General features: G+C 41.1%; 3 non-coding genes across 3 annotated transcripts; all 3 read left to right on the top strand.

Annotated features, from left to right (window-relative positions):
• The first annotated feature begins 2,392 nt into the window (after positions 1-2,392).
• LOC117149333 lies at positions 2,393-4,383 on the top strand. The gene has a single exon (XR_004460218.1). It is a non-coding gene; the product is annotated as a small subunit ribosomal RNA (ribosomal RNA).
• A 684-nt stretch (positions 4,384-5,067) lies between these two features.
• On the top strand, positions 5,068-5,246 carry LOC117149329. Its single transcript, XR_004460215.1, has one exon. It is a non-coding gene; the product is annotated as a 5.8S ribosomal RNA (ribosomal RNA).
• A 395-nt stretch (positions 5,247-5,641) lies between these two features.
• Positions 5,642-9,600, top strand: LOC117149335. Its single transcript, XR_004460219.1, has one exon. It is a non-coding gene; the product is annotated as a large subunit ribosomal RNA (ribosomal RNA).
• Positions 9,601-16,281: the final 6,681 nt, after the last annotated feature.

A 16,281-nucleotide genomic window follows, 5' to 3' on the forward strand; every position in this document is an offset into this window, starting at 1 on the left:
TGAGAGGGTTATAGTAGTTGTAAACGACCGGAATTACGACAGAGGGTTCAAAAACTACTATAGGTAGGCAGTGGTTGCCGACCTCTTCATATTGTTCAAAACTTATGTATTCATATGATTTGGCAATTATATGAGTAAATTAAATAATATACATATGAAATTATTAATTATTATATGTATAGGGAAAAAATGCTGAAAATATCCCACATTCTCTTAGTATATAGAGAAAAGCCATTATAGTGAGAGGGTATAGTAGTGTAAACGACCGGAATTACGACAGAGGGTTCAAAAACTACTATAGGTAGGCAGTGGTTGCCGACCTCTCATATTGTTCAAAACTTATGTATTCATATGATTTTTTGGCAATTATATGAGTAAATTAAATAATATACATATGAAAATTATTAATTATTATATGTATAAGGGAAAAAATGCTGAAATATCCCACATTCTCTTAGTATATAGAGAAAAGCCATTATAGTGAGAGGGTAGTAGTGTAAACGACCGGAATTACGACAGAGGGTTCAAAAACTACTATAGGTAGGCAGTGGTTGCCGACCTCTCATATTGTTCAAAACTTATGTATTCATATGATTTTGGCAATAATATGAGTAAATTAAATAATATACATATGAAAATGATTAATTATTATATGTATAAGGGGAAAAAATGCTGAAAATATCCCACATTCTCTTAGTATTATAGAGAAAAGCCATTATAGTGAGAGGGTATAGTAGTGTAAACGACCGGAATTACGACAGAGGGTTCAAAAACTACTATAGGTAGGCAGTGGTTGCCGACCTCTCATATTGTTCAAAACTTATGTATTCATATGATTTTGGCAATAATATGAGTAAATTAAATAATATACATATGAAAATGATTAATTATTATATGTATAAGGGAAAAAATGCTGAAAATATCCCACATTCTCTTAGTATTATAGAGAAAAGCCATTATAGTGAGAGGGTATAGTAGTGTAAACGACCGGAATTACGACAGAGGGTTCAAAAACTACTATAGGTAGGCAGTGGTTGCCGACCTCTCATATTGTTCAAAACTTATGTATTCATATGATTTTGGCAATAATATGAGTAAATTAAATAATATACATATGAAAATGATTAATTATTATATGTATAAGGAAAAAATGCTGAAAATATCCCACATTCTCTTAGTATTATAGAGAAAAGCCATTATAGTGAGAGGTATAGTAGTGTAAACGACCGGAATTACGACAGAGGGTTCAAAAACTACTATAGGCAGTGGTTGCCGACCTCTCATATTGTTCAAAACTTATGTATTCATATGATTTTTGGCAATAATATGAGTAAATTAAATAATATACATATGAAAATGATTAATTATTATATGTATAAGGGAAAAATAATCATATTATATATGAATAATGGAAAAAAAATGAAATGTTCCTATAATCTCTTAATATATAAGAGAATAGCCCGTATGTTGGGTGGCAAACGGAATTGAAAATACCCGCTTTGAGGACAGCGGGTTCAAAAACTACTATAGGTAGGCAGTGGTTGCCGACCTCCCGCATTATTCGAAATATTTATTTCGGATTATGTTTATATTGGTTACATACAATAAAGTATATTATTATCCGTACAAATTTGTTTCTCAGTTCTATAGAACACGGGACTTGGCTCCGCGGATAATAGGAATATACGCTTTATAGATAATATCGTTGAAACAAAAGTCAAGTTTCTATATATATAGAATAACAAATCGTTTCCATATATTATCGTTAATTTTTGGAGGCAGGCAAATATTAATTTATTACCTGCCGTATAGTTGGATTATTATATCGTTACGGTATAATACAAATATGGATTCTTATGAAAGAAATATAAAATTATATATTAAATGGAAATATTATCATATGCGCTTGGTTTTATGTTATATATTACCAGAGATATATATGAAAGAGATAAATTTTAAATTTATCTTCAAAATGCAAATGATTTAACTTAATATTTATATTGGTTAAAACAAAAATTGTACATGTGTGGATACAATAATTATGTATGTTGGAAATAAAATGATATTTTATAATGAAATATGTATGTATAAAAAGATAAAATTATAGAAATATATATATTACAATAATTAGATGAAATTCTTGTTATATTGGTAAAACAAGTATAAATTAAAAATGAAAATATGGATTACGAATGCTATATAAAAATGGCCGTAATCGAATGGATTTTTTTACTTATATATTTAAAATTTTACCCAAAGGCGAAATATTGAATTTTATTCAATATAATAAAAATCATGGAATTATATAAAGTGAAAAATCTATATATCTTATATCTATTATATTGCTTATTTCGATTCAAAATATATGAATGGAATATGAAGGAAAAACATTATTCTGGTTGATCCTGCCAGTAGTTATATGCTTGTCTCAAAGATTAAGCCATGCATGTCTAAGTACACACGAATTAAAAGTGAAACCGCAAAAGGCTCATTATATCAGTTATGGTTCCTTAGATCGTTAACAGTTACTTGGATAACTGTGGTAATTCTAGAGCTAATACATGCAATTAAAACATGAACCTTATGGGACATGTGCTTTTATTAGGCTAAAACCAAGCGATCGCAAGATCGTTATATTGGTTGAACTCTAGATAACATGCAGATCGTATGGTCTTGTACCGACGACAGATCTTTCAAATGTCTGCCCTATCAACTTTTGATGGTAGTATCTAGGACTACCATGGTTGCAACGGGTAACGGGGAATCAGGGTTCGATTCCGGAGAGGGAGCCTGAGAAACGGCTACCACATCTAAGGAAGGCAGCAGGCGCGTAAATTACCCACTCCCAGCTCGGGGAGGTAGTGACGAAAAATAACAATACAGGACTCATATCCGAGGCCCTGTAATTGGAATGAGTACACTTTAAATCCTTTAACAAGGACCAATTGGAGGGCAAGTCTGGTGCCAGCAGCCGCGGTAATTCCAGCTCCAATAGCGTATTAAAGTTGTTGCGGTTAAAACGTTCGTAGTTGAACTTGTGCTTCATACGGGTAGTACAACTTACAATTGTGGTTAGTACTATACCTTTATGTATGTAAGCGTATTACCGGTGGAGTTCTTATATGTGATTAAATACTTGTATTTTTTCATATGTTCTCCTATTTAAAAACCTGCACTAGTGTGCTCTTAAACGAGTGTTATTGTGGGCCGGTACTATTACTTTGAACAAATTAGAGTGCTTAAAGCAGGCTTCAAATGCCTGAATATTCTGTGCATGGGATAATGAAATAAGACCTCTGTTCTGCTTTCATTGGTTTTCAGATCAAGAGGTAATGATTAATAGAAGCAGTTTGGGGGCATTAGTATTACGACGCGAGAGGTGAAATTCTTGGACCGTCGTAAGACTAACTTAAGCGAAAGCATTTGCCAAAGATGTTTTCATTAATCAAGAACGAAAGTTAGAGGTTCGAAGGCGATCAGATACCGCCCTAGTTCTAACCATAAACGATGCCAGCTAGCAATTGGGTGTAGCTACTTTTATGGCTCTCTCAGTCGCTTCCCGGGAAACCAAAGCTTTTGGGCTCCGGGGGAAGTATGGTTGCAAAGCTGAAACTTAAAGGAATTGACGGAAGGGCACCACCAGGGTGGAGCCTGCGGCTTAATTTGACTCAACACGGGAAAACTTACCAGGTCCGAACATAAGTGTGTAAGACAGATTGATAGCTCTTTCTCGAATCTATGGGTGGTGGTGCATGGCCGTTCTTAGTTCGTGGAGTGATTTGTCTGGTTAATTCCGATAACGAACGAGACTCAAATATATTAAATAGATATCTTCAGGATTATGGTGCTGAAGCTTATGTAGCCTTCATTCATGGTGGCAGTAAAATGTTTATTGTGTTTGAATGTGTTTATGTAAGTGGAGCCGTACCTGTTGGTTTGTCCCATTATAAGGACACTAGCTTCTTAAATGGACAAATTGCGTCTAGCAATAATGAGATTGAGCAATAACAGGTCTGTGATGCCCTTAGATGTCCTGGGCTGCACGCGCGCTACAATGAAAGTATCAACGTGTATTTCCTAGACCGAGAGGTCCGGGTAAACCGCTGAACCACTTTCATGCTTGGGATTGTGAACTGAAACTGTTCACATGAACTTGGAATTCCCAGTAAGTGTGAGTCATTAACTCGCATTGATTACGTCCCTGCCCTTTGTACACACCGCCCGTCGCTACTACCGATTGAATTATTTAGTGAGGTCTCCGGACGTGATCACTGTGACGCCTTGTGTTACGGTTGTTTCGCAAAAGTTGACCGAACTTGATTATTTAGAGGAAGTAAAAGTCGTAACAAGGTTTCCGTAGGTGAACCTGCGGAAGGATCATTATTGTATAATATCCTTATCGTTAATAAACATTGTTATAATACAAATAAATACAATTTACCAAAATAAAAATATTACAAAAATGATTCCACGGAAATCAAAAGTTAAAGTCAAAATAAAATGAAGATGCTTTTATTTTATATGTGGGCTTGGCAACCTCATAAAAAGACTTTAACATTATTAATGTTGTTGTGCGTATTTGTGGCAGTACCTACTACAACAATGGCGTTTCCTATAAAAACAAATTCTCGAAAATGGAAATCGAAGAAACTGAACAAAATTTGAAAGTAGAAGTCGAATTAAAATTAAAATAATTTTGAATGTGGTATTCAAAATAAGTGTGTGTGTATATGGACCATAAATACACGCGTTGCGAATATGTATTGTTCATCTATGTTATGAGCATACGTTGGCTAATGCAACAACCTAAAATATACAATGTTTGTACCTGTCATCCATCAGGTTAATGTTTTATATAAATTTTGCAGTATGTGTCACCCAAAATAGCAAACCATAACCAGATTTTTATGATACATAATGCTTATATGAAACTAAGACATATCGCAACATTTATTTTTAGGTATAAAAATAAATTTATTGAAGGAATTGATATATGCCAGTAAAATGGTGTATTTTTAATTTCTTTCAATAAAAACAATATTGATATTATATAAAAATGAATTATAAAACTCTAAGCGGTGGATCACTCGGCTCATGGGTCGATGAAGAACGCAGCAAACTGTGCGTCATCGTGTGAACTGCAGGACACATGAACATCGACATTTTGAACGCATATCGCAGTCCATGCTGTTATGTACTTTAATTAATTTTATAGTGCTGCTTGGACTACATATGGTTGAGGGTTGTAAGACTATGCTAATTAAGTTGTTTATAAATTTTTTATAAGCATATGGTATATTATTGGATTAAATAATGATTTTATTCATAAATATTAAAAAAGAAATGAAAAACATTATCTCACATTTGAATGTGAAAAACGAAGAGAAATATTTTTCTTTTTCAATCAAATAATACTGAGAAATGTCTAGCATAAAAAATTGAAATATTTTTCATCTAGAATTGTCTCTTATTAATGATTCGGAAAAAGAAAAATCTTGGTTTTTTATTATTCTTCGTTGGTTCGTTAAATGGATAAAAAATAACTTTGCTTACAAGAACTATTGGAACTATTTATAACGAATTTAATTGATTGTTTATCATTTATATATAAAGAATTTATGGCAAAAAATAGTATATATATACAACCTCACTCATATGGGACTACCCCTGAATTTAAGCATATTAATTAGGGGAGGAAAAGAAACTAACAAGGATTTTCTTAGTAGCGGCGAGCGAAAAGAAAACAGTTCAGCACTAAGTCACTTTGTCTATATGGCAAATGTGAGATGCAGTGTATGGAGCGTCAATATTCTAGTATGAGAAATTAATGATTTAAGTCCTTCTTTAAATGAGGCCATTTACCCATAGAGGGTGCCAGGCCCGTATAACGTTAATGATTACTAGATGATGTTTCCAAAGAGTCGTGTTGCTTGATAGTGCAGCACTAAGTGGGTGGTAAACTCCATCTAAAACTAAATATAACCATGAGACCGATAGTAAACAAGTACCGTGAGGGAAAGTTGAAAAGAACTCTGAATAGAGAGTTAAACAGTACGTGAAACTGCTTAGAGGTTAAGCCCGATGAACCTGAATATCCGTTATGGAAAATTCATCATTAAAATTGTAATATTTAAATAATATTATTAAGAATAATGTGCATTTTTTCCATATAAGGACATTGTAATCTATTAGCATATCCCAAATTTATCATAAAATATAACTTATAGTTTATTCCAATTAAATTGCTTGCATTTTAACACAGAATAAATGTTATTAATTTGATAAAGTGCTGATAGATTTATATTATTACAGAGCGTTAATTTTTCGGAATTATATAATGGCATAATTATCATTGATTTTTGTGTTTATTATATGCTCTTGTATGATTAACAATGCGAAAGATTCAGGATACCTTCGGGACCCGTCTTGAAACACGGACCAAGGAGTCTAACATATGTGCAAGTTATTGGGATGTAAACCTAATAGCGTAATTAACTTGACTAATAATGGGATTAGTTTTTTAACTATTTATAGCTAATTAACACAATCCGGGGCGTTCTATATAGTTATGTATAATGTATATTTATATTATTTATGCCTCTAACTGGAACGTACCTTGAGCATATATGCTGTGACCCGAAAGATGGTGAACTATACTTGATCAGGTTGAAGTCAGGGGAAACCCTGATGGAAGACCGAAACAGTTCTGACGTGCAAATCGATTGTCAGAATTGAGTATAGGGGCGAAAGACCAATCGAACCATCTAGTAGCTGGTTCCTTCCGAAGTTTCCCTCAGGATAGCTGGTGCATTTTAATATTATATAAATAATCTTATCTGGTAAAGCGAATGATTAGAGGCCTTAGGGTCGAAACGATCTTAACCTATTCTCAAACTTTAAATGGGTAAGAACCTTAACTTTCTTGATATGAAGTTCAAGGTTATGATATAATGTGCCCAGTGGGCCACTTTTGGTAAGCAGAACTGGCGCTGTGGGATGAACCAAACGTAATGTTACGGTGCCCAAATTAACAACTCATGCAGATACCATGAAAGGCGTTGGTTGCTTAAAACAGCAGGACGGTGATCATGGAAGTCGAAATCCGCTAAGGAGTGTGTAACAACTCACCTGCCGAAGCAACTAGCCCTTAAAATGGATGGCGCTTAAGTTGTATACCTATACATTACCGCTAAAGTAGATGATTTATATTACTTGTGATATAAATTTTGAAACTTTAGTGAGTAGGAAGGTACAATGGTATGCGTAGAAGTGTTTGGCGTAAGCCTGCATGGAGCTGCCATTGGTACAGATCTTGGTGGTAGTAGCAAATAATCGAATGAGACCTTGGAGGACTGAAGTGGAGAAGGGTTTCGTGTGAACAGTGGTTGATCACGAGTTAGTCGGTCCTAAGTTCAAGGCGAAAGCCGAAAATTTTCAAGTAAAACAAAAATGCCTAACTATATAAACAAAGCGAATATAATACACTTGAATAATTTTGAACGAAAGGGAATACGGTTCCAATTCCGTAACCTGTTGAGTATCCGTTTGTTATTAAATATGGGCCTCGTGCTCATCCTGGCAACAGGAACGACCATAAAGAAGCCGTCGAGAGATATCGGAAGAGTTTTCTTTTCTGTTTTATAGCCGTACTACCATGGAAGTCTTTCGCAGAGAGATATGGTAGATGGGCTAGAAGAGCATGACATATACTGTTGTGTCGATATTTTCTCCTCGGACCTTGAAAATTTATGGTGGGGACACGCAAACTTCTCAACAGGCCGTACCAATATCCGCAGCTGGTCTCCAAGGTGAAGAGTCTCTAGTCGATAGAATAATGTAGGTAAGGGAAGTCGGCAAATTAGATCCGTAACTTCGGGATAAGGATTGGCTCTGAAGATTGAGATAGTCGGGCTTGATTGGGAAACAATAACATGGTTTATGTGCTCGTTCTGGGTAAATAGAGTTTCTAGCATTTATGTTAGTTACTTGTTCCCCGGATAGTTTAGTTACGTAGCCAATTGTGGAACTTTCTTGCTAAAATTTTTAAGAATACTATTTGGGTTAAACCAATTAGTTCTTATCAATTATAACGATTATCAATTAACAATCAATTCAGAACTGGCACGGACTTGGGGAATCCGACTGTCTAATTAAAACAAAGCATTGTGATGGCCCTAGCGGGTGTTGACACAATGTGATTTCTGCCCAGTGCTCTGAATGTCAAAGTGAAGAAATTCAAGTAAGCGCGGGTCAACGGCGGGAGTAACTATGACTCTCTTAAGGTAGCCAAATGCCTCGTCATCTAATTAGTGACGCGCATGAATGGATTAACGAGATTCCTACTGTCCTATCTACTATCTAGCGAAACCACAGCCAAGGGAACGGGCTTGGAATAATTAGCGGGGAAAGAAGACCCTTTTGAGCTTGACTCTAATCTGGCAGTGTAAGGAGACATAAGAGGTGTAGAATAAGTGGGAGATATTAGACCTCGGTTTGGTATCGTCAATGAAATACCACTACTCTTATTGTTTCCTTACTTACTTGATTAAATGGAACGTGTATCATTTCCTAGCCATTATACGGATATATTTATTATATCTTATGGTATTGGGTTTTGATGCAAGCTTCTTGATCAAAGTATCACGAGTTTGTTATATAATCGCAAACAAATTCTTTAATAAAACGATGCATTTATGTATTTTTGATTTGAAAATTTGGTATAACTCCAATTACTCAGGTATGATCCAATTCAAGGACATTGCCAGGTAGGGAGTTTGACTGGGGCGGTACATCTCTCAAATAATAACGGAGGTGTCCCAAGGCCAGCTCAGTGCGGACAGAAACCACACATAGAGCAAAAGGGCAAATGCTGACTTGATCTCGGTGTTCAGTACACACAGGGACAGCAAAAGCTCGGCCTATCGATCCTTTTGGTTTAAAGAGTTTTTAACAAGAGGTGTCAGAAAAGTTACCATAGGGATAACTGGCTTGTGGCGGCCAAGCGTTCATAGCGACGTCGCTTTTTGATCCTTCGATGTCGGCTCTTCCTATCATTGTGAAGCAAAATTCACCAAGCGTTGGATTGTTCACCCATGCAAGGGAACGTGAGCTGGGTTTAGACCGTCGTGAGACAGGTTAGTTTTACCCTACTAATGACAAAACGTTGTTGCGACAGCATTCCTGCGTAGTACGAGAGGAACCGCAGGTACGGACCAATGGCACAATACTTGTTCGAGCGAACAGTGGTATGACGCTACGTCCGTTGGATTATGCCTGAACGCCTCTAAGGTCGTATCCGTGCTGGACTGCAATGATAAATAAGGGGCAATTTGCATTGTATGGCTTCTAAACCATTTAAAGTTTATAATTTATTTTATAAACGACAATGGATGTGATGCCAATGTAATTTGTAACATAGTAAATTAGGAGGATCTTCGATCACCTGATGCCGCGCTAGTTACATATAAAAGCATAATTTAATGCAATGACAAAGCCTAGAATCAATTGTAAACGACTTTTGTAACAGGCAAGGTGTTGTAAGTGGTTGAGCAGCTGCCATACTGCGATCCACTGAAGCTTATCCTTTGCTTGATGATTCGATAAATAAATGATTTTTCCTGTAGCCAAACAAACACCTCGTCATCAATTTAGTGACGCATATGATATTGTCCCTATCATATAATTTTTGATATAAAGACTTTAAAGAATTATATCACGTTGCCAAATACCTCGTCATCAATTTAGTGACGCATATGATATTGTCCCTATCATATAATTAATATAAAGACTTTAATGAATTGTGTCAAGTTGCCAAACACCTCGTCATCAATTTAGTGACGCATATGATATTGTCCCTATCATATAATTTTTGATATAAAGACTTTAAAGAATTATATCAAGTTGCCAAATACCTCGTCATCAATTTAGTGACGCATATGATATTGTCTCTATCATATAATTAATATAAAGACTTTAATGAATTGTGTCAAGTTGCCAAACACCTCGTCATCAATTTAGTGACGCATATGATATTGTCCCTATCATATAATTTTTGATATAAAAACTTTAAAGAATTGTATCAAGTTGCCAAATACCTCGTCATCAATTTAGTGACGCATATGATATTGTCCCTATCATATAATTAATATAAAGACTTTAATGAATTGTGTCAAGTTGCCAAACACCTCGTCATCAATTTAGTGACGCATATGATATTGTCCCTATCATATAATTTTTGATATAAAAACTTTAAAGAATTGTATCAAGTTGCCAAATACCTCGTCATCAATTTAGTTTTTTTTTTTTTTTTTTTTTTTTTTTTTTTTTTAGCGTGCGTTTATTTATTTAAAATCTGTCCTAGTGGACAATAATTAAATGGTTTTGCGGGGGAACATTAGCTTAAGGGATACTATTGTACATGTATTTGTGGCGGGTTTTATATGTGTTGTCTATTGTTGTGGAAGATCGAGAGGGTGTCTCCTCATGAGACGTCTGCTTGTTTGGCTATTGTCTAACAGGTTGGTGGCGAGGTGGTTAGGGTGGTTTTCGAGCCTTTTCAGGTATCTCTCGCTGAGCCTGGAGATTTCATCAGCGACTTGTGGGATTCCAAGTTCCCTATGTATGGCGACATTCTCGTGGTAGGGATGCGCATTACAGGCAATTCTCAAGCACCTATTCTGGAACCGCTGTATACGCAGGCGATTCGTGTGGCTTGCCGTGCCCCATAGCTGTATCCCGTAGGTCCAGATGGGCTTGAGAATTGCCTTGTACACCAGGATTTTGTGGTTCTGCCTTAGCTTGGACCCTCTCCCAATAAGCCAATGCATCTGCCTCAGACGCGCATCGGCCTGTATGCGTTTGCTGACGATGTGGGGACGCCAAGTGAGCCTGCGGTCCAGGGTAAGTCCTAGGTACTTGGGTGCGGGTGCGTTGGGAATGATGACTCCGTTTAGCGTGACCGGTGGGCAGTCTCCTCTCCTTAGTGCAAATGTTGTTTGGGTAGATTTTTCCGCGTTCACTACGATGTTCCACCTGCTGAGCCAGGGATGTAGCGCGTCCATTTGCCTTTGGATTGTTTCGGAGGCTTCTCGTGGGTCGGATGAGGAGGCGAGGAAAGCCGTGTCATCTGCATAAGTCGCTATAGTTAGGTTCCTGGAGGGGATTATGGGAAGGTCTGCGGTGTAAAGGGTGTACAGTATTGGTCCGAGCACACTGCCTTGCGGAACTCCAGCTCTGATCAGTCTGGGTAGGCTTATTGCACTTCCGCATCTGACTTGGAATGCTCTTCCCTCAGTGTAGGATTTGAGGAGGGTAAAATGGGGGCTTGGGAGGTAGGATTTGAGTTTATGGAGGAGTCCAGGATGCCAAACTCTGTCGAATGCCTGCTTCACGTCGAGCATTACAGCGCAGCAGTATTTCTTTTGCTCGAATGCCTCGAGGATCCGTTCGACTAGCCGGTGGCATTGCTCTGGTGTTCCGTGGGAGCGCCTGAAGCCAAACTGGTGATCGGGGATCAAACCAGCCTCATCCAGTACTGGCAATACTCTGCGCAAAAATACTCTTTCGAGTATTTTGGAGAGGATTGCCAGCAAACTAATCGGACGATAGGAGGCGAGATTGGCTTCAGGCTTACCAGGCTTGAGGAGGACAATAACCTCTGCTCTTTTCCACTCTTCCGGGAAGTACCCTAGCCGGAAGCAGCTGTTGTAAATGCTGGCCAGCATTTGTGTGCAGCGGAATGGGAGCATTTTTAGGGCCGCCGCATCTATACGATCCAGGCCTGGAGATTTGTTGTTCTTCAGTAGAGCAATCTCCTGCGCAACTTCCTCAGAGTCGACTGGTTCCAACGGGGGACCGGGAGAGCTTGGGCTATTGAGAAACCGGGCTGTTTCAGCATGTTCTTCGGCAGTGCAGCAGTCGAACGGAGAGAAGGCGTTGTAAAGGTGTTCGGCGAAAGCTTCTGCTCTTTCAGCATCCGAACGGCACCAGGATCCATCTGCTTTGCGCACTGCGGAAACCTTTTTGGCTGGTCGTTTAATGTGGCGGGTGACGTTCCACAGATTGTGGTCTGGGTCCCCGGGAGAGAGTTCCTCGAGGAATCTGAGGAAGGAGTCCTGGCGTAGGCTGGAGATCTTGTCCTTCAACTCCTTTGTGGCGTGATTGAGCGCTGTTTTGTCTCTTGGATTGCGCGTCAAGAACCAAACTCTCCTGAGACGCCTCTTCTCAGTCACGAGTGCCGCAATTTCCGGGGACCAGAGGTGGAGGTCCCTGCTAGGTGTTCTCGCAGTCTTTGGTGGCGGTGGGCTTGCGAATTCCGCAGCGTTTTGCATCTGCCTGGTGAGATTCCCGATAGCTTCATCAATGTTCCTGGGTGTGTTGAGGATGGGGTTCGGATTGACGGTGGAGAGCATCCAGGACGCGAACTTGGCGGCGTCGGTATATTTTCCAGTGAGCCTTCTGAGCGGGGTTTTCCTGAGGACTGGCGTGTTGATTAGCACGTTTATTGCACAGTGGTCTGACAGGAGATCAGCATTTGTTGTGCAGCTGATCTTCGCATGCCCTATGCCTTTCGACACAGCAAAGTCCAGTAGGTCTGGAGTCTTGAGGGGATTCGTTGGCCAGTGAGTGGGCTCGCCAGTGGAGTGGCAGTCCAGTCGGTGGCGTTGCAGGTACCCAAACAGAGTTTTCCCTTTGGGGTTGTTGGCGCGCGATCCCCACCAAGAATGTTTGGCGTTATAATCTCCAGCTGCTATGAAGCGGGGGCCAAAATGCTCGAAGAACTCACTGAGGTGAGATGCTGTTATGCGGTATCTGGGGGGAAAGTAGACCGCTCCAATGTCTAAATCTCCTTGCGGGCTGACAATCCTGATGACAGGACATTGTGCCCAGTCTTGCTGAAACGCGGGCAGCTCTAGGTATTGAATACCGCTCCTGATGAGGATGGCTGCTCCACCGCGTGCTCTGCCAGAAGGATGGTCTGCATGGATGAGGTCATATCCGCTGATATTAAAGTGGGATCTGGGGGAGAAGTGGGTTTCGGCTACGAGTAGGATATCGATCTGGTGGGTCTTCAGATGGTGCTCGACTATGGCCTTGCTGTTCTGCAGGCCGTTCGCATTCCAGACGACTAGGTGGAGCTTTAGTTGCATGACTTGCTGTTGAGAATGGTGGCCACCAGCTGTGTCATCTGGGTGAACATGCGCTCCATCATCCTTTCCATCATTCCTTCCATGCGAGCGAACATCGCTTCTATCTGACCGGAGTGTGGGGTTTCTGTTTGGGTTTGGACTGGGGTTGTGGGATTCTGCGGTGCTGCGTGCACTCCGTTGAGGGCGTCTCGGTAGCTCCTGCCAGAGGTGACGTTTGGTGATGCCACGGGCGGCGCCTTGTTAGCATTAGCGACGGGCCTTGTTTTCGGAGCAGCGAGTGCTTTGGCCCTTTTGTATGCAGGGCATCCCTTGAAAGACGCAGGATGGTCCGCCTGGCAGTGGAAGCAGCACGCTTTGTCGTCCTCCCTCTTCTCACATGCCCTCGATTCGTGAGGGCCTCCACACTTTACACATCGGTATTCCAGGAAGCAGTAACGCTGTGTATGACCGAATCCTTGGCACCTGAAGCATTGAGGCACGTCGTTGAACTTCTGCGGCGGTTCAATGGTTACTACCGACCTGCAGATCCGCTTGACTTGGTAGACGTCTTTGTTGTTGCTGGAAGGCTCCAGGTTGGCGAAGAATATTCCCAGCGGTTCTTTAGTTCTTCTGCCAATGGGATTGTGCAGATCTCTAACAGCGTGCCCTTGTCTGCGAAGGTCTTCAATGATTTCCTCACGATCGGTGGAGTGGTGGAGTCCTTTGATGACAACCTTGTATGCACGTTCATCTTTCGGCTGGAAAGTCCGATGCCTCTTGTTTTGGGCCACAAGTTGGAGACGCAGAGCTGTATAGGACTCTTTGTCCGGCATCATGACACGTACGTTGTTGCCATTCACGGTCTTGTAGGTAAAATTGTTCTTCGGGCCTACAAGAGTCGTGATCATCTTGACGAGTGCCGAGATGTTGGTCACATCGGGGATAAAAATCGGAGGTGGCTTGATGGTCTTCGGGGTGGGCTTTGGTTTCTCGGGGGTCTTGGGCTTGGAATCGTCTTTAGGTCCGGGTTCGTCATCAGAGCTCTCTTGGTCGTACTCGTCTTCTTCGGTCGAGAGTAAAGCGAAGGCGTTGTTGGCGAGCTTCTTGCGCAGAGCTGCGCTAGTGCTTGGCTTATCTTCCAGCTCCTCTCCCTGTGCTTTCTTTGCCGGTTTTCGCTTTATCTCGCCCGGCTCTGTATGCGAGGTGCTTCCCTCGCTGCTGGAGCTGCTCTTGCGTGTTCTCAGAGCCTTTTTGCGTGGTGTTGTTCCAAGCTTGTGGGTGCGCGGGGGGGCCTGCCAGTCCATCTTCTCCAAAGTTGATAAGGAGTGAGGAGGGGGGGGGGGGGGGGAAGCTGGGCACCGTAAGCCGGTGAGCCAGGCAGCACGTGGCTGCTGCTTTGCAATTATACCGCTGCTTCGAGCACTGGGTTTTTTGCGCTGATAACACGCACACTCGGGTGTGCGATGGTGTTAGTGCGAACTACCGTTAGGTACGTTGGCTGGGCCAATCAAAACGCGCGACAAGATCACGCGACGCGAAGTGGCTGGGCACAAGTAACGGGACTTACAACTGTGAACAATTTGCTAACAATTTGCTGTCGATCCGCAGGCACGTCTGCACTCGTCGAGTGTTCGATCGCGACTGATCAATTTAGTGACGCATATGATATTGTCTCTATCATATAATTAATATAAAGACTTTAATGATTTGTGTCACGTTGCCAAACACCTCGTCATCAATTTAGTGACGCATATGATATTGTCTCTATCATATAATTAATATAAAGACTTTAATGATTTGTGTCACGTTGCCAAACACCTCGTCATCAATTTAGTTTTTTTTTTTTTTTTTTTTTTTTATCTGTTTTATTTATTTAAAATCTGTCCTAATGGACAATAATTAAATTCTATGTGGGGGAACATTGACATACGGGGAGTACTTAGAATGTACTTGGGTAGGGGTTACAAATTTACATTAATGTTGCGTGAGGTCAAGCGGGTGCGTTCTCTGCAGACGTCTTGTGGTTTGGCTGTTGTCTAACAGATTGATGGCCAGGTGGTTGGGGTGATTCTCCAGTCTTCTGGCGTATCTCTCACTGAGTCGGTAGATCTCATCTTCCACCCAGGGAATTCCGAGCTCCTCGTGGATGGCAGTATTCTCGTGATAGGGATGGGCGTTGGAGACTATTCTCAAGCATCGGTTCTGGAATTGCTGGATCTTTCTTCTGTGTGAAGCACTTGTGGTGCCCCACAGCTGGATTCCATAAGTCCATATTGGCTTGAGAATAGTCTTGTAGACAAGCAGCTTCGTTTTGTCCCTCAGCTTGGAACTTTTCCCAACAAGCCAGTGGAGTTGCTTAAGGCGTATGTTGGCCTGGGTACGCTTCCTATCAATGTGAGGGCCCCATGTCAGCCTTCTATCCAGTGTAAGCCCCAGGTATTTGGAGGTGCTGGTAGTGGGGATCGTGTCGCCGTCAAGAGTGACCGGAGGGCATTCTCCTCTGCGCAGGGAAAATGTTGTATGGGAGGATTTTTCGGCGTTAACCGCAATGTTCCATCGTTTTAGCCATGGATTCAAAGCATCCAGTTGCCTCTGGATGATGGCTGAAGCTCCATCTGGATTAGTAGCGGTGGCGAGGAACGCGGTGTCGTCGGCATAGGTGGCTATTGTGAGGTGACGGGAGGGTATTAAAGGAAGGTCTGCTGTGAAGAGGGTGTAGAGGATGGGACCAAGGACGCTGCCTTGAGGTACTCCGGCTCTTATGGGCCTTGGCGTGCTGGATGAGGATCCGCAACGCACTTGGAATTCTCTTCCTTCGGTGTAAGATTTGAGTAGAGCGTAGTGGGAACTGGGAAGGTGGGACTTAAGTTTGTGGAGGAGACCGGAATGCCACACTCTGTCAAACGCCTGCTTGACATCGAGGAAGACGGCCGAACAGTATCTTTTCTTCTCGAATGCATCGAGGATTCTTGATACGAGCCGGTGGCATTGTTCGGGTGTTCCATGAGATCGCCTGAATCCAAACTGGTGATCCGGGATCAAACCAGCCTCGTCCAGTACTGGCAACACTCTGCGCAGAAATACTCTTTCGAGTATTTTGGAGAGTATTGCCAGCAAACTAATCGGTCTATATGAGGCAAGATTGGCTTCAGGT

The sequence above is a fragment of the Drosophila mauritiana genome, unplaced genomic scaffold, assembly GCF_004382145.1.
Source record: "Drosophila mauritiana strain mau12 unplaced genomic scaffold, ASM438214v1 U_198, whole genome shotgun sequence".
Taxonomy (NCBI): Eukaryota; Metazoa; Arthropoda; class Insecta; order Diptera; family Drosophilidae; genus Drosophila; species Drosophila mauritiana.